Raw genomic sequence first — 20,027 nt, forward strand, 5'->3', positions numbered from 1 at the left:
AAATGCTTTACAAAAATATTCGAAAAGAAACATCAACATTACATCCAACAAACGATCCACATTACAATATAACAAAATCTGTAATACATTAATTCATTTCATAATCAAAATTATTGTCATGAAAAGAGCCAATTCATTACAAGAACGAAAAACGCATGTATCAGTTTTATTCTAGAACCAACTGGATGTTGTGATTAGCTCTTGCAGGGGTTGCCGACGTGTTTCAAGTTCGGACCATTAATGTCCAAACCATCATCAGGGCTCAGTTATTTGTCTGTATCTTCCTACGTGGTTGAGCTTACTTGGCTTCTAATAATGGACCCAAGTCTTGTCTTCGGGTCTCATCTGGGAACGCTTTTGCACAAAAACAATCTTAATTTAAGCGGTCTTGCGATGCAAAAAGGAGGGGGCGGAGGGATATCTTTTTCTTTGTCTTTTGGACCTGAACTACAGGTTACCGAGAACTCGCTTCCTCTTCTCAATTGATGGCGTCTACCTGCCAAGACGCAAATCGAGGCGCCGCCTCTCGCCCCCTGTCCACCGCCCCAGCCGGGGCTGTAGATATTACGGAATCACTATTGCTTCAAGATAATTCGTCCTTCTATTTTTGCACTTCAGTGGATTTTACTGTAGCAGCGGGCTGTTTCTCTTGCTTACAAACGGTGCTTCCTACTCGCTTCCCTGTTCCACAACAGGGAAGCGAGTAGGAAGCACCGTTTGTAAGCATACAAACTGGACCAGATTTAATTAATTTGTTTATTTGGTCTACACTTAAAATTACTGAGAAAGGGGGCAATTTTCTTAGTGCTAGATTTATATAGGGTCCAGCCCTCCCTCAACCCCGTTAAGGACCTATCGCCGTTTGTGTCCAACCAAGATACAAGCATCATAAATACCTCTGGGTGCACGGGACGAATCCAATATATGGAAAGAATTATGTATAGTCCTTGTAAGGTTGCAGCAGGTTCACAACAAGAAATGTGCATATATAGAAGGGGCTAGGAACCATGAGTGATTAAAATGTGAATTATGTACGTGCCAAGGGAGGGAGGGCAAGGAAGGGGGGTGTTGTATTGGGAATGTTTTTGGATATTATAAAATGAAAATGGTTCCATCCTAAATGACATGGCGATTATATGCACGTAAGCAAAGCAAAACTTACAAACATGCTAAACTGTCATGATTGTTTTCAATTATCCTGTCAAAAAAAAGATTTTCTGAAAAAAAAATCCAACATTCTTTTGCTCACCACACCACCCCAGTTTGGACCTACCATATCTGAATCAGTCCTGACCCTGTTCCCTGTGGGAACGGTCCAGCCCAAACTGCCAAGCCAGGTGCTTCCTGTATTCTGGGACTGGTTTCACCAGTGGTGTAGTGAGCACGGGACCCACGTCTGGGCAAATACGTCCCACTCAGGGTGACAAATGCAATAAGAACAATTGATGGACAGAAAGCACAACAATGTCATACTTTCACCCAAGTACAGAGATCTGGGCCTAAATCTGATAAAGCATTACAGCCATATTATATAATTTACCAAAATCCTCAAAAGTAGCTTTGCAGCCCAACCCCATTATCGTTAATAGAGTTTTTAAGTCAAGCATTCTTTTTACTTCAGCGGATAGGTTCCAGAAGATACATTGCTAATGCTGAAACTAATATTATTTAGAATGATAGATAGGAAAATTGTGAATCTCCACTTACTACCTGTAGGCTTAAATGTTCCAATTTGGTCCAACATCATATGTATAAACTGAAAGGCACACAATGCTAGAGAGGACCTCAAATTTTGTGAATTTTGTGGCAGGGGGTCAATATGTAGTTTGGAAGCTCCAGTGTAGAGTATAAGCTTTTCAGCTTCTTTTGTGAGTCGTGTTGCAATTTATAGACATGTGTTGAATAGTTGCGTACTAAATTTATAAACAAATCAAAGAATAATTTTTCTGTGGAAATTGAGGCTTAACACTAACTACTCACTCATTATGGTTGACTCAGTAAAAGATATGCAGATAGATAGATAGATAGATAGATAGATAGATAGATAGATAGATAGATAGATAGATAGATAGATAGATAGATAGATAGATAGATAGATAGATAGATATATAGATAGATAGATAGATAGATAGATAGATAGATAGATAGAAATAGTAGGAAAGTGGAATTTCATGTGGTATGGCTGTGAGACCTTAACAGATAAGATTCTCACAATGCCTCAAAGACAATCCTTGGAATCAGTAACAATAACCTTTTGCTCAGTTCTGGTAGTGTGGCAAAGAGCAAACAGGCATCATTGGAGGAACATGTGTTAAGCATTTTACAGTGCCAATATGGAGCATAAGTAATTGAACACCAGTTTATAAAAGTACAGCTTATTTTTATATAAATTTAGACAACAAAATGAACTTTGTATTTTACATATAATTAGAATTAAGATTTTTCAAAGCATTAGAAAAGAGATGCATCTAGTACTGCAGACATTTAACAATGTGATCAACAGGTAATTATGCTAGTGACAGTCACTTCGGGGTTGGTTTCCCTTCCACACTTGCAGGTTAAAGATCATTGGGGGTCCAGGACCAAGTTTCAACTCTCAGAATATTTCTTACTTGCTTGAGGGATCCGGGATCTGGGTGCAGAGGTAACTTCCTCCCAGAAGACTTTTCAGGTACACCAGAGCAGGACCATTGCTGACATCGGTTGCTGTTCGTGGGAGCTGCTTTCTTAATGCAGGGTCGACTTACGGGGTCAGTCACCAGTCTGGTGACCAACAATCCTTGGTTGGGGTAACAGGAATACAAAGGAACTTCAGCTGCTGGAGGTCCATGGGAGGAAGGTATCAGCTCAAGAAGACTTCATGGAGAACCAGACTACAACTTCCAGAGTGCACTGCACCACTTTTCTTTGGCGATCGCTTGGCGGGCCCAGTAGCCAGCACTTCTTTGGTTTCAGCACATTGGTTTACTTGCAGAATGACACCAATCCAGGGAAATCTGAAACTGCTTCTGACTTCTACAGGGGTCCCTCTGGTAGGAGGTGTTGGCCACAGACAGACAAAAGTCACTTATACAGTTCCAAGCAATGGTGCCACAGGGATCCAGTATCCCTTTCTTCCCTTGTTGTCGGTGAAAATCGTCTTCTTGCTATCCTTCCATGTAGTATGTTGCTGAGAGCGGAGGTTCTGGTGTCAAGGGTGTCCCTTAAATTCTGGATTTAGGGGAATTGGGGGTTTGAGAACTAGTGCACAATGTGTAGTTACTCCCTACAGCAAGTCTGTCCCTGAGGTGACAACATCCGGTGGTGTGGGTCACTCTTCTTACCCAGAACCCACTATTTCTGCCCTCCTAAAAATGGCAGTCCAATTTAGGTGTACAGATCGACTGCCCACCCTTAGGGGTGTAGCCAGCCTTCTTGGATGTGCACACAAAAACAAGAATCTAGCAGTTCAAATGGGGGCAAAAAGTGGGGCAATATCTGCAAACTGTCCGGTTTCCTACAGATAAATAGACCTGAGCAAGATTATCGAAATGGTTTGCTGACATGCTTTTACATTTTGTATCTTTTTAACTTTCAATAAAGTACAGTATTCATATTTACCCTTCCTCACTTTCAATGAAATCGTGTTTTTAAAGTCTTTCTTTTATGTTTATCACATTGACTGTGAACAAGACGATTATGTTGACGTGAGTTGGTGTGCTTTCTGTGCATCACGCAGGGTTATTCTCTAAGGTAAGTGATGGCAACACAACCAAGCTCCAAGCCTTCAATCATGAATCTGTGGCTCGATGCATTTCAAACTTTCGTTCTTTCTCAAGAGCCTTGCTAACAAACACACAGCAACTGTAATGTTGAACATCTTTGCACTGTATACATTTTCCAGCCTCCATGGGCCTAGTTTCTTTTTGCCTCGATGAGCATTCTGGTTTACATAAAAAAGTAAAGTCCAAGTGGATGCTGCTGTATTAAAAATCACAAATAAATCATTCCCCAATGGGTTGAAGAAAGCTGGTGCTTTAGAGTGATTGCCAATTTCATGAACACTTACTCTTGGGCCCTTTGTCCTTTGTTTGGTGCTCAGTCCTCTGAGCACCAAGGATATAAATATGTGTATATGTATGTATGTTAGCAGGACTATATATTTAAATAGACAGACAGACAGACAGGCAGACAGATAGATAATCATCCAAACATCTTTACCTACTCCAAACCTACCACTAAGTATTACAAAATATTATCTTAACCCTGACTATATTGCTAACACTAACAATGATGTGTATCGTAACCCTTAATCTACATTCAAGAGTACATTTTAATTTGTGCTCAGGAAGAGAATAAAAGAATACAGCAATTTGGTAGCTATGTTTCAGGTAACATAATGAGTTGTCTTTAGTATGAGACAATATTAAGGGCTTATGAAACAGTCATCATTATTGGTTTTAAAGAAGGCTACTGTAACACGGGTATCATGATTACCAGTAGACAAGCTGATAGCACTCAGTGCAGCACCAAAAGGTTGCAAGTTATCCTGAAAGGCCATCAATAAATTTTTGTAGGCCCTTGTAGGTCATTTCACTGAGACAAGGCCATAAGCATACAATATGTGTAAGAAACTGGATTATTATTTTGGGTGACAACTGCCCACCTCAAGGAATAATCACAACTCTTCTCAGAGTGAACCATCAAAGTCACTAAATTACCCTGAGCTCAACCTCATGTAGCTATATCAAAGAGCAGACAGGTTTCATTTAGGGCAATGTGTAAACAATGTTGCGTTATCAAAACAGTAATAAAGTTAAAACATCAAACAATAGGAATTTCAAACTGAATTAGAAAATTAGAGTACAGGTAAATTAGTAAAATTATATGAAAATGACAAAAATCTGTTAAGGGGAACTGGACTTGTGAATTTTAAAGTTTTAAGTGATCTGATATCCTGGACATCCAGCTTGCACCATCCCCCAAGGCTGCCCTACTGAGCAACACTTCTGCTGATCCTCACACGTGCCTGTGCCTTGCATCTCTGCTGCTAGTATTCACTAAACTCGGCATCTTCACAGTTTGGATGCAGAAGCTTTTCCTGTCAATCCAGTGCTGCTCGAAGACGCAATACATTGCCAAGACATGACAGATCAGTATACTGTATTGGCTGTTTTTTCTCCGCACCCCTCGAACATCTGCGCTCCAATTCGCTCCTACCTGCTGTATAACTCAGATTCTACGTCCGCACCTGCTGCAAGCATACTGCATGGCAATCAACATGTCCCAATGCCAAATTCTCCTTGTCCTATCATATGGTATTGCTATTAAGGGTACCCCTCACTGCACAAAATATATATGGACTCTGAGTGCCTATGATGGTGTTTTAAGTATTTACTGCGTTTTTTTGTAGTGTAATATAAAACTCAATAAAAAAATTATCGAAAAAAGTTTCAAGTGAAAATACAGCCAAAAAGTGCAAAGTGCCGATGATAGTCAATGGTCATGGTAAGCTACGATCTAGATGTTATTTGAGGCCAACCATAATAGATCTCAGGTTGGATAAACCAACAAGGTTTTGCCAGGCTGGAGGTTTTACCCTATTGGTACTTAGATTGTTTTGTGGAAGTCAAAATCATTCAGCGGGGCAAGGCAGAAGGCTGCAACTGTAGATGTCTTTACTAAGCCTGGCAGTAAAGGGCAGAGAAAACGGTCTAATCTCCCAATTCCATGGGAGATAACTCTCATGGTGAGGGAAGTATTGTTGTTTTTTTTTTAAGAAAGTCCTGAGGTGGGATTTTCCTTTTGGAAATAAGAAAAAAGTATTGGCAGACTGCTCAACCAGGCTGATGGAGCCATTTATCAACTTTTAAAAAGCATTGCCATGAACAGTTGTGACAGCAATTCCTGCCAATCCTTCATAAATGACTTCCAGAAGTTGGTCATTTCTAAATTTGGCAGACGGGTACTCTGCCAAGGCAACTAGGAATAATCTCTGTCTCCCTGAAATACTTACCTCAGCCAGCCAAAAGACAATATCAGCCCTTCAGTATCTTTTAGCTCAGAAACTTTCAGCAGAGCAAAGCTGAGGCTCTATCCAATTCTAAGTTCCAAAAGGCCAAATACCTTCTTGCAGAGGGGCTGCTGAATCAGATTTGCTGCCACAGAGAAGCTCCGAACTTGAGAAAACTGTTTCAATAGCCCAGCGTGAAAGCGCCTTGGTTGGGTAAGTTGGGATGATTGGTACTGGTTCTCCAGAGGTCTGTAAGTGGAAAAATATTCTAAATCTCAGGTTTTAAGAGGTGGTAGGAAATGTTTAGTTAGACACAGCCAAGGGTCCCAGGAACTCGGAAAGAGTTTGAGGGACAAGACTTACTCCAGAAGAGACCCCAACTGGGTGTATATCAGGTTCAGTTGTTCAGTCGGGCACTTCAGGAAAAAGGTCTCAAGCTTACAGCTTGTTAGATTTATGTAGCTAAACGTATGGTCAGTAAATGGCCTCTTGAGGTTCACTTCTCTGTCTAGTGTACAAGAGGGAGCAGGTCCAGTCCTTCAGTGTGTCTTGGGGATCACATTTATGCTTAGTACCAACTAGTGGGTGGCTCCTTGCTCCTATCTAACTAATGTGGTAAATGTTCAAAGGCGTTTAGTCTACCCACGGTTGCAGCAGTTCCTCTCACTCCTAAAGTCTAAAATGAGGAAGCCTACACCCCTTGTGCAGAGCCTGTGTGTCCAGTAAAATAAGCCATTCCCTCTTCTAGGGTCACTTCAACTCAGGTTTGGGGGCAGCCTCCCCCCTCTGGTATTGGTGCCTACCTGATTAGGAGAGGAAAGAGTGGGGCCTTTCCAGAGTATGCCCCTTTGAAGTAAAATACATTCCTGAGTATACCCTGAATGGTCTTACTGATGGTGGCAGAGAAAACACTCTCCCACACCCAAGCCATTGTCTCTGCTCAGGTAGCTGTTTTAACAGCTCATCAGAGCTAATCGCCTCCTGGACCACTACTGTAAAGCTAATGCACATTATCATCTAGGATCTTTAGGCAGGGAAAAGGTGGTTTCCTAAAAGTTACTTTCCCATAATATTTATAAAAGAATCTGACTTCACCATTCAGTTAGGCTTTTAATACGTATTAAAAAGACTGGTTTAATCTTATTTCTGGCTGGTCCCAGTCCAGGGTTAGCAGAGTTAATATTTAAACCAATGGCCCAGTTGGCAGGAGACATTTACCAGTGAAATAGCTTTGGAGTGCTATTCACTGCAAGGACATGTTGCCTTCAAATATCTATATGTCTGACTTGTAAATACCATGCACTCTGCCTTGTGGGCAGCTGGGCCTAGATAAATGTGGTTTTGATTTGTCACATGGCATTGTTTAAACTGAAGTTTAAGTGGCTAGTCATGTTTGCTGGGCCACTGTAGTGGATGGCATAATAGATCCTATAGTCTACAAGGGGCATTTAACGTCCAGGCCATGGCTTCACCTTCTACACCGTATATTAGGGACTTGTAGGCAAGTGAAACATGGCGTTTAGCTATAGGCCAGTTCACCCATGTTAAAGGGAGGACACAGGCACTTTACCTCTGGTTACCAAGTGTAAAGTGCACAAAGCTCTAATGCATGCAAAGCAGACGATCTGGGAGGACATCATGCAAAAGAAGGACACTTCCTGCAACATGGAGCTTTGAACTTAATTCATGAGAGATTTCAATGTGGTTTCATTGTGTCAGGTTTGGAATGGTATCCCAAAACAGCAGGAAGAATTAGTTCTAAGGCAGAGGTGTTGAACAAATGGCTTAACATGATCAGGCTATGGGAGTGGAGGAACAGTCTGTTGGCTCCAGAATAAACGTTTTAGAATATTTTCCCACTCTGGTAGCTTTGTCAGTTTTAGATCATTTAGCAAATCACACCATTATATTTTGGCTCAACAGTAGGTTCATAGGCCAAGTAGTGAAAAAACTGATTCCAACTAACCTCACATTTTGAGCTTTATGGGAATATGTTTTCAGCTGAATACAAGTTCTCTGCAACAGTTATTATATTAATGACTCTGATGATGTACTATTTTATTTTCAGTTTAATTTTTTTTATAACTGGTATCAAGAATAAAAGCAAAAATGACCTCCTTGCGACAGGTCCTCTGGGGTTTTGGGCATACAGATTATTTATTTATTTATTTATTAGGCTTCTAAAGCGCGACAGCTACCCAAAAAGGGTTTCCCGGCGCTAAAAAGATACTATACCAATGAGCAGATTATAAAGCTCTGAGGAGAGGCTGGAGCAACTTACTGATTAAAAAGCCATGTTTTTATGGCTCTGCGGAAGTAGATGTAGCGGGTTTCCAAACGTAAGTTCAGTGGGAGAGCATTCCAGAGTTTGGGGCCCAACAGGGAGAATGATCGTCCTCCAATCCTCGCTCGGCGCACTTGGGGCACACAAAAGAGGGCTTGAGATGAAGATCTCAGGCAATGAGCTGGCGTGTAGGAATGCACAAGGGTTTGTAGGTATCTGGGGGCAATTCCCCATTTGATTCTGTGCATGAGGCTCAGTGTCTTAAATTTGACTCTGTTTTCGATTCTCAGCCAGTGGAGTGCCTTAAGATGTCCAGACATTCGTTCCATTCTGTGACACTTGCAGAGTAGTCTTGCAGCGGCATTCTGAACAAGTTGAAGGCGTCTCATGACTGCCTGTGATGACCCCAAGTGGAGGACATTTCCGTAATCTAAACAGGAGGTGATCAGTGCGTTGACCGTGGACTTCTGTGTGTCGTCAGGCAGCATCCAGATGATTTTCCTGAGCCACCTCAGAATGGTGAAACAGGTAGATGTTAAGTTGGTAACTTGGGGCTCCATGGTTAGGCCATTATCAATGATAATGCCCAGATTGCGTACTTGGTGCGATGGGGTGGGTAAGGAACCCATTTCTGAGGGCCAGTGTCTTGGGTTCCAAAGATTTTGATTTGGACCCAGTATTAAAACCTCCGTTTTATTACCATTCAGTTTGAGCAAATTATCACTCATCCAAGTTCCAATTTTCCTAAGGCCTATCTGCAGGCAAGAGGAGGAGTCATGATCACCATTGGAGAGTGGAAAAACAATCTGAGAATCGTCCGCATAGGTGAACTTGTTTAAACCTGCTGCTTTGGCGATCTGGGCGAGAGGGGTTACGTATAGGTTAAAAAGCAGAGGACTCACACTGAGCCCTAGGGCACACCATAGGGGGATATATGGACTTTTGAGGCCGAGGTGTTGGAAGCGATCTGAAATGTCCTAAGTGTCAGGAATGATGCAATCCAGTCCAATGCATTGCCCCTGATGCCCATGGCAGAGAGTGATTTTAACAGAATGTTATGTTAGATGGTGTTGAATGCTGCTCTGAGGTCAAGAAGAATCAGCGCAGCAGAATCCCCTCTGTCGACCAGGAGGCGGAGATTTTCCATCACCCTGAGCAATTTCGTCTCTGTCGAAAAGCCAGGGCGAAAGCCCGATTGGGAAGGGTGATTGAATCAGAATGTAAAGTGATCCTTGATGTCTCAGACCCTTGAGAAAATTAAAGTTAATATCAAAATGTAAATTGATTCAGAATATGAGAGACAGAGGAACACAGCGTTCTGGGAGAGGTTAGAGGTGTTTTTTTGGACAAGGCATTTCCCAAAGTCAAATTGAAATGTAGCAGTGTGGTTAGTAAATTTGATATTTGTCACGAATCAAAGAAAAAGGGAAATTGAAATTCCAAGTTAGATTTTTAGCGAGAAGGGTGATGATTGGTTGGGAGAACCAGACGGGCACCTCCCTATAAAACAAGATCAACAAGTCAACACTAGTAAAAAGCATAGTAATTTTCTTATTGCAGGTATGCACTGCAAATTTTTTTTTAAGCAAAAATGATTCAAAGGTAGTTACCAAAAAGTAACTTTAAAGGTTGCAAGTTACTGCGTAAGAGGTATACAGGAACAAGAATGGAAAAAGCCTCTGCATGCTTCGTAAGATCTTCAAGTGGATCCCCACCAGGCAAACAGTGACTCAAGTCCTCCTCACCAGCTGACTAGACACTACACACTCTAAGCTGGAACCAACACCCACCTCTTCAAAAGACTACAGACCATTTAGAACGCCTCGGCCAGATTCAGCCGCAAAATCTCCAAAGGGACCTGCATTACCCCCACCTCTGAAGCCTCCACTGGCTCTCTGTTCAGAAAAGATGCCAGTTCAAACCGTTGACTCACGTCTAGAAGGCCTTCCTCAACACCAGACCCTCCTAGATCAACCACCGCCTGACCTTTCACCAGCCAACCAGACAACTCTCATCCAACTCCATAGTACACATCCCCCCCATCCGGCAGAGCCGCAGTGGCGTTCATTCTTTCTCCGCCACCAAGTCCTGGAACGACTCCCACTCAACCTGTGTACCTGCCCTTAACTCGTTGACTTCAGGAATGAACTCAAGCCCTGGCTCTTCAATTGAGGCTTATCACTCCTCAGCACCTGGATACCCCTAGGTGATAAGCTGCGTTATATAAATACTGATTGATTGATTAATTACACCATTTGAGGAATCCTCAATAGAGTACTATTGTAAGCATTTTATGATCCATATAGCCATTGCAAGGGTATATTAAAGGGATAGATGATCATAATATTTGGGTGTTTTATATATTGTTGAATCCTCAAATGTAATCCTTCCTTGGGTTCACAGTGCATTCGCAAAGCATTCTTCCATGATTGGTGATCTCCTGAAAACAGTGGAAACAGGTTTGTATATAACGTGTTAAAGAAGATTGGAAGATTGCGATCCAACATCTACAAGCTTTTTTGTGTAACAGATCAAACATGCATTGCATATGCAGTGGGCATATCGAAGAAGGTTGAGAAGTTTCACCAGGTAACAACTTAGAAAGAGTAAAGGTACATTGTCAAGTGTTTTGGGCAGCCGTGTAGACAAGAATGGAAAAAAGGGTGTGAAGAGGATGATAATGGAGGGCATGAGTGCATTGTCAAGCTGTGTTATGGAGATAATGAAACAATATATTTATGTGCATGTGGTGTTAATGATAACCAAAGCACTGCAATTGTTGAGATAGCCAGAGTACTGTAGTTATCCACTATGTAAGTAGCCCTGGTGGGTTATGAATTCCAGAGACAGTAACAGATTGGTTGGACAGCTGTAGGTTGTGATCACTGCCAGGGGTAATTAATATCAGAGTATGCATTGTCTGACATGCTAGTCAAGAATGGTAATACCAGTATATCTATATGTGTGTGATATAGTGTACTACAGTTACTTTCAAAATTGACTGGATGGAGTTCTGTCTCTCTCCTGACTAGTTGTCTAGCAGAGTAGTGGTGGGGGCTGCCCAATCAACTGGGGTATTAATTGGCCATTTTGACTGATTATCCCACCTTGTCACTTGGTAGAGCCATTGATTATGTTAAAAGCAACAGTGTAAGAGTCAGCCTTCATTGGAGGCTAAGGGCCTGATCCTGGAAGAGGGAGGACTAAAGGCTGATAAGTGTAATGTGACAACTAGTTTGGCAGCCTTCTGGTGGGAAATGCTGGTAAATACAATGCATTTTTTATCTAATAACCAATTATTACTCTAACTTCACTAACCAAATAGGTGATACAATGTTAGACTTTATATCTACCAAAGGTATGGCTGATAATGCTTGCAGCAAAATGAAACTCAATTACTCTGTCACCTCTTTATGACAGTGAGGGCTCCAGGTACTTAACCCATTCGATGCTTGTGACGGAACCATTCCGTCATCAGTCACGGTTGGGCTGTGCTGATGACGGAATGGTTCCGTCACAACCACACCCATTTCAATGAGGGGCAGCACAGCAGGGGAATTCCATTAGCAGCGATGAGGTTAAAGATAGGTTTTGTACCTATGGTTTCAAGTCGGGCAGTATTGGAAACTTGGACTGTGCCAAGTTGCGCATTTTAGGCATAATGTCTTAACACAGGTAACTAGTTGATGCTAGTGGGTTTTTTGTAGGTGGAGTGGATGACAGGCATTCTTGAACCAATCAAAGCCAAAGGGAGGATTACATAATGCACTTGTGATACCTAACGTCAGAGCTAGTCTTTTTTGGTTATGGTGCACAAGACGGCAGGCGGAAAACCATTCACCACTTGTAAATGAAAGGTAAGCTCAATGGCAGTCTTTGCTTGTGACAGTTTTGGTGAGTCCAGGAGTACCTGCTTGTCACTTGGTTGCACCAAGAATACTCAAGTGTGGTATTAACCACCCTAGACAGCCGAGAGAAAGAAAAATAGCGAAAACCAACCACAAGTGTTCGATGGTCGATCTACATCCAGCCGCCAAACGCCTGTATGTTATATGTTATACGTTGTATGTTAAAACTAGACAAGGGACTGGAGGATAAGGGGTCCTTCGCAACCGAGTCATAATGGCTGCTATCTCACCAGGACTTCCGAACAACCACTCATCAACCAAATGCTTTTGTGCAACTAATGTACGCTAACGATACAGCGAATTGTTCTAATGGCCTTAATCGTTATATATATATATATATATATCTGTATCTTGTCAAGGAAAAACAATAAAATATATAATAAAAATAAAAAAGAGTCAACCTTTGTAGAGACCCAGAATCTGATCCTAGAGGGGAGGAGTGCAGAATGATAAGCAAACCCTAGCAGCTGGGGCAGTGGGCTTTGTAGATGGGCGATTTTCATAAGTATATCATATTTTAGCTTTCTGCATACACAGTAGAGCAAATTACAAAGAAATTGCAACAATTCTCAAAAGTTAAAGTGGCACCAAAGAGGGTCACATTCCACCCAGGTGCATGTAATGTGCTTAAGACAAGAGTAGTCATTAAATTAAATTCAGTAACCAAGATTTGAAACCTTAGACCAGTTTCATCTATGCTAATGAGTTGCACCTTCATGCTAAAGCACATTGAATTTGTTCAGATACTGGTTGTGTACGTATGATGATTTGGTTTTGTGTCTCTAGCCTCACAAAGGCGGAGGCCTATAATGCGCCAGTGTGCATCATGCTGGCACAATGCACTCTGCTGTTTGAAAAAGTCCTACTGGAGTCAATTACAGTTGTTAAACTGCTACTTAAACGTTGGCACAATATAATTTATATGCAATATTGGTTCTAAAACGCTCAATTGAGTTTCCTTTTTGGTAGTTTTCCTTTCCTTGTGGTTAAGCTAGAAAATGCTCCCAGACAATGAGAGAGCATGATTTTGGAAAATCACTCAGCCCTGCCAGGTATATTTAATGTCACCTTGTCAAGGCGTTTCTTTCTTAGCCAGACATTCCAGTCGAGTTGGCAAAGAAAGCTACTGTAATCATGAACCGTCTGCTGCTTCAACTCTTCCCACATAGTCCCAAAATAAACATCCCTTCTTTAATGTTTAAATGTACCAGAAGTATCTAAAAGACACTGGGTCTATAATTTCCTTTAGGCTTTAGAAATGTCCCAAGAATAATTACAGCTGGTCTTCAACATACATATGGAGATGTACGCAGCTCTCCATATGTATGTTTAAAAATGTCTTTCATAATGTCAACAGTTTTCAATGCAGGTTCAGGCAAATATCTTTCAGCATGCCAAGGTCATGGGTCATACATCAATATTTAAATTGTGGCAGCCAGCGAACTATCACGACATGCAGTTTACAAAGGTGACATGATTTAAAAAGATCCAAATTCTGTACATATATTCCGAGAGTTTAAAGTGAAATTACCAACACACACGTTCGAAGCCAAGACGTGCAGTTTGTGGGTATAACCATATTAAAATCCACACCAAATGAAAACAAGAAAACAGAAAAAATGTAAATGTATTATTTTTCAACCAGAAATTGCTATTGCATTCTACACCCTTAAATGAGGTTGGATATTACAGAACTATGTTCGTGACAGCATTGGAAACAGCAACACATACAAAGTACACAGCCCATATCCAAAAATAAACATATATTCACAATGAACAGTTGAGTTTATGATCAGGTCATTTCTAAAGCTGAGGCGCATCAGCTGCTGAATACAGGAAGTTCTGTAGTTCATCACCTTACTGTCTGTGTTATTGTCCAAAGCTCACTGCCCCCCAAGCTGCGAACTAGAACTTGCATCTCATGTCCCCCAGCCATGGGCAAGAGGCAGCTTGACGTGCAGCTCTGCAGAGGTGAGAGAGCTTCAGAGGTCAGTCTGTGAATCAGCGTATAACACGTCCCCGATTATTGAAAAATACCTCTAAAAAGTCAACATTCTGTTACAGACACCCAAAACAACTGCTTTCGCCTGGTCTTGCAAAGCAGAGCTGCCGGGAAGCACAGCGAACGCGACATGTCTGCAAGGCACATACTGAAGGCTAAAACGCAAATAATGGGAAGGCTGAAAACACAGGCAAGTTTCACTTTTAAAAAGGAGCTAAAACGCACAATTACACGTTAACGAGCTCATCCACGAAACCGGAGGTGCTAAGGGACGAACACATCTACGACTCTATTAGTTGCATCGAATAGAACAATCACAGATGAAGAAAAACTTTGAAAATTACGCTTGGCTCTAAAAGAATCGCACACCAATCTTTAAAAAGTACTGCACAGCAATGCAGCCGGTCTAAACCAGCATCAGATTGTCTGCCCTTTTCGCTCTCTAGCAGTCTAAAAATACTTTCACTCTTTTACCGCCTCCAATGAATAGTTAGCATGCACACAGAATGCACTTAATTCAATCCGTACCTTTTATTCCAGGGAACTGCAAGTGGACCTCTCAAAGCAGAGATGTAATTAAACTAAAAATTCAGCCCAGACAAAAGAGTTGCAGGTGTGGAGAGGAGGAGGGGGCAGTTTGCTGCTCAGTGACTGTCGCTTGAAAACCCTCCTGCTTCTAGCCCAGTTACAAAGGAAGTTTTCTCTCAATGAGCGCAATCCAGGCTGACACCCACATTAGATCATATGGTAATGATATGTCTCCTGTAAGCTAGCCAGAAACTTTATCAGCCTTTTCTCTGCTTTATTGCTTTTTCATCTGTTCACGATCTTAACGACTTGTACAGCACAGCAGAATCATTTATCCGTATTTCATCTGATTTGAACCATTCCCGGTGATCCCCCCACCCACGTCTCCAGCAAGAGGAAAAAGTTTTCCTTAATTGCCATTTCAAAACCTTTTCGCTGTGCACTCGGAATTACACTCGCTTAGAGGATGCTTGCAATTGAGCTTACACTACTAACATATTGCTGCTTTTCGAATTATGATTTGTGGCAGAATTGCAACTTTTAGGATAATTTTTTCCACCGTTAGAGAACAGCCTCCTAAATCACTCGTGGAAAATTAAGGAACCTCGTGCATATATAAAGCAGTGTTTGCCTAAATGATTTAAATGCATGTCCCATGTGTGCGGGGATTAGTCATGGTTAAGTAAAGTAGCAGCCACGTGTACTCAGCATCACATGCCAGCTTTGGATACAAGACAATTTTACACAGGTAGAAGGAAAAACAGCAGTTGAGGAAATCAAGGCAACTAACTACTATGAATACAAAGTGGTTACTCTTGTTAAAGAGTATTAAACGAAGCAGCTATAAATGTGTAAAAGATGTATCTTCTCAAAACATTGGTATGCATACAACCAAAAGATGGCCCTTCCATATGCAGGTCCACAGAGGACATATGTCTGCCAGCCCCAATCTTGACATCTATATACAAGGTCACACAAGGTTCGTCTGGATCCCCCAAGTGACAGTAACAGCTGAAGGAATAGGGACATGCCACCCTCGCAGTTGGTTATCTGTGCTACTGAAGTTAAGGATTTGGACTGCATGTAGAACCTCAGGCAAACGAGGGTGACAAAAGTAAGCAAAGGCAGCTTGCAGCAGTGATGGATTCTGAAAACACCATTACACCATATAAGTGGTGTAAGTTCCCAAAACATATGCTGAAAGCAAAGCATAACATAGGTTGCCATTAAACAAGAGACATACTTCAGTTCATGAGCATTATTTTCCAAAAAGCTTTGGTACAACATGTAGCTGGGGAACAACAAGGGCACCCAATAAGTCAGCACAGGACCTCGGGTAACATAGTTTATACCTAACAACAGTGGTCCTATGCAAAGGTAGGAATGAAAAATGCAATAAAAATATAGATGCAATGGAACTATATTGGTTGATGTGATTTGTCCGGCCGGACAATGATCACAGAATTCTTTACTATAAATAAGATAGACAGGGAAAAATTCTCTTACATTCACAAAGAGTGAGACACAAGCCTGTGCCTTCATGCCTACAGATTGGCAAAGTGAAAGAATAGGGAAAGAAGAAAAATATTTAGGCAGAAAGCGAGCGATTTCTGTGAAATGAAGAAATGACAGAAATTCAGTGACACCATTAGTTGCATATCTCATTAAATATACATATTCATATATGGTGTGACAAAGGGTCGACGACGTTTCGATTCCATAACCAAAATACAAGGAATCATCATCAGGACACAAAGTATTATGCCTAAAAACTGCTTTACACAATAGCCTGTGAGAGTCAGGGAGGATTGCCCTGAAGTCCTGGTTGAGGGATGGCGCCAATAATATTGCTGGGATAGAGCAGGGGGTTGTGGTTCCTATGGCTGATGATACAGGGACCTGTTGCAGAATGGGGGTTCTTGGACAGCCTCCTGAATTGTGGAGGTGCGTCGTGGTGAACCAGAGGATTTAAAATTGAGGATCCCCGGTAAAACTTGATTGTTGGGAGATGCCCACAGTGGGGTGTTGGGTAATGATTCCGACGCCAAATAAGGCGCGGTCGGGCGAGCCTGAGGCTTCGCGGTATTGGTGCTTCTCAGTGAAGCAGTCCTGCGTTGTCCAGGTACAACATGTGGCACAGAGTTATTGAGGTGAAAACATAGCAATATAGATACTGATGACGATAATGACCAGGTGAAATTGTAGACTAAGAAAACATACAAGTGCTCCTCATATAAAGCTTAAATCCAGAACATGGAGTGGTAAAAGACCAGGACCCTGGCCATAGCACAGTAGAAAAGTAGGAGCAGAGCAACAGGTATTAAATACCAGCTGCGAGCTGAACATTTTAACCCTTCCAAAATGATAGACCCCAGACCCTTCTTTTATTAAACTCACTTGAAAGTTTCCAAGAAGTCATCCTAAAAAAGGGGCGGTAGTACAGTAGTATGGGTTAGGAGGATCTTATTTTCAGCGATCCTCAGCTTTTCCCATAGGAAACCCAATGTCAGCAATATAGATGCAGTTGCAAAGGCTATTTTCACTTATTCAAAGTACCTGCTGCAGTGATGTTATTTTATGTTATGTAAATGTGTAGAGTGCAGCTAATCACCTGTAAGGGTATCCAGGCACTGAGAAGGGGGACGGAGGGGGGGTCATGCATGTTTCGTCTGGAAGAGCCAGGTCTTCAGGTTCATTCATCAAGGTTAATCGATCGAGCAGAACATGGATACATTTGGTGACAAAATAGTTACATTTACTACTTCATATTAAAAGGAGCAAGCAAAGGTGAGTTAACTGGATGTAATCAGTACCCCCACACAATCCGACTTCCAAAAAGTACTGGCTTGTATAAATTCTGTACATTAATGTCCTGATCATTGTTGAAGATATGCCTTCTATGCGCATGAATTCTTTCTCATAACTGTAAAAATATATCTCTGATTAATTTTGGTATCTCAAAAAGTTCAATGTGCAGTCGTACCACCAATCAGTCTATCTCAAATGCCATTGGTACCCTCTATCATCTCATCATCTAGACGTCAGAAAAATATGTTAACAGCCAAAAACAACCAGAAAGGAGGGCTTCCTTGATGTGAAGGCTTATTTTAAGGTTTATGTTGTTTCTTCTTTGTGTAAGTTGAGTATATCAAGTTCAGTGATATGCTTTATAGCATTCTAAGTAATACCTATACCTTATACCATGTTAAGTAATGCTTTACACAATTCTAAGTCATGCCTTATACCATTTTATATCATCTTATAAAAGATTGCTTCTACAGTCACCCGAAAATGCTCTAAAACGGGCTCTGAATTATATTGATGCCATTGTGACAAAATAATATGTGAATAACCAAACAGCACACTGCATTCTTTCATGCATCAGCTTTCCTTAAAATGCACAATAAATGTTGAAGAAGTGGATAATGAAAATAAACCATATATAGCTCACGTGCGCAAAAGAGAACTACACAGTTTAGCTAGCACTGATTAACAATCGAGTAGTTTATATAGATGTTCCAATTATAAATGAAAATAAAAGTGAACAATGCAGTTCTAAGGGATTACTTGTGGCCTCAATGCAGAAGAATTATTTTACGAATGATGATCTATCATCATCTAGTTGGTTATTGAGTGATAAACTCGAAGGCAGAAGCTGAAACAATCATTGGGCATTGTAGCCTTCCCAAGGCACTGAATGACCAAATGTAAATGCTCCTCCTCTCGGACCTGCTACTCATCTAGACAGCCAGTACAATACAGACCTGTTCTTGCATCCAAACTCTCAACCAGTTCAATGAATAAATATGACTTACCTTTCTGTGAAAATATATGTGAAGATATCAGTGAAGAGCCACACAGTATCTTCAATGGGCAGACCCTTAGCAGCAGTCTGCAAGTTGATTACCCAGAGCACTATTGCAGCTTCCCACAGTGTTGTAATAAACAACTAAAGTGATAACATTCTGAATTTATAAAAAAAAGTGTGGAAGACCTGAATGCCATCTTGATGAACTCAAAACAGTTGATTACGATGTCGTCAGGAAAGGCTCCATCCAATTCTGAAGCCTTGTTTCTGAACAACTCGGACACATTTGCTAATGAGCGAGTACAATGGCTGGAAAGCGGTCAAATTGTTCGACTCGGTTCCGAAAGGCATTGGGAGTAACCGAGATGTTTGGAACCGGATTGTTGCGGTCTATGGAAAGCATTTCCAGCCGAGCGATTAGGATGTCAAATTCAGACAGCCTTCCCGATTCAGTTTGTCCAAAACGGATAGGTTTCCGGAATCTGACTTTGGGATCTGTTGGCAGGCCCCTCCTTCACCGGGGGCCCTCTGAATTTGGCCCATGGGGTACACCCATCCCATGCATGCACAGTGTGGCAGGCCCCATGGGGTACCCGCAACAGGGTGCACAGTTTTTCTCACCCATCCCTTTTTTCAATGGGATCCTGTGTTCTCGTTCAGAACACAGGCTCCCATTGAAGTCAATGTGAGTCCAACTGAACCATATCTAGTGGCATCCAGACACATTGTACTCGGTCAGTTGGACTCCCCGAATATGATTTGTATGGAAAACATTCCGAAACTGAGTCAGTAGTTATGCTTTCCTGACGACATCATAATCGAACCCAATGTAGTAAAACTGAAAGGAATTTCCTACAAAGGATGCTACGGTAAATGAACAGAATGAGGGACTTCTTTTTTCATAGAAATGATGGTTAGTCATCTAGAACGCTAAAATGAAGGCAGATTTTGTACGAGATATCAAATACCTTCTTCATCAATAAAACATTCCGACATGCAGAAAAACATGTATTTTCAGCATCATCAGCAGTCTGTCAGTTAACTCCCTAGTAATCAACTGCACAATCACCCCAAAGGTCTAACGAAAAACTAGTGTGCTGACATTTTGTAATCAAGAAAAAAGTGAGGCACACCTGAATGCTATTTTGATGGAACAGGAGCTAATCAATTTGTAACAGTTCCCGAAGAACAGGATGAAGTAAGCCAGCATTGAAATGTTAATGCGGGCATAAAACCAGCAAGTTAAAAATATGAAGTGATGGGTATTTAGTAATTTGACGTACATATATTTTTAATAAAGAAACAAATCCAAAAGTCCTGTAAAATAAAAAAACATTGGTCATCGAGAGATCTCTTTTACCGTCGGTCATTTTGGTTGTGTGGAAATCTGTTTTAGTGGCCGCAACATGAAGAAAAATGTTGCAGCTGTGATTACTGAACTCTGGGACTCTGTACCCATATCATAAAGTTGAATGAAAATAACATATAAAGCACCCCCGCTCCAG

General features: G+C 41.4%; 1 protein-coding gene across 1 annotated transcript in view; it reads right to left on the reverse strand.

The window, feature by feature from the left end:
- The window catches only part of DCN (decorin), a 309,316-nt gene extending 294,161 nt beyond the window's left edge, over window positions 1-15,155 (reverse strand). Inside the window, exon 1 of the mRNA XM_086919558.1 lies at window positions 14,715-15,155. The gene's annotated coding sequence lies outside the window, so the exon portion shown is untranslated. The remainder of the gene's footprint in view (window positions 1-14,714) is intronic.
- Window positions 15,156-20,027: the final 4,872 nt, after the last annotated feature.

The sequence above is a fragment of the Lissotriton vulgaris genome, chromosome 1_1 (genome assembly GCF_964263255.1).
Source record: "Lissotriton vulgaris chromosome 1_1, aLisVul1.2, whole genome shotgun sequence".
NCBI lineage: Eukaryota > Metazoa > Chordata > Amphibia > Caudata > Salamandridae > Lissotriton > Lissotriton vulgaris.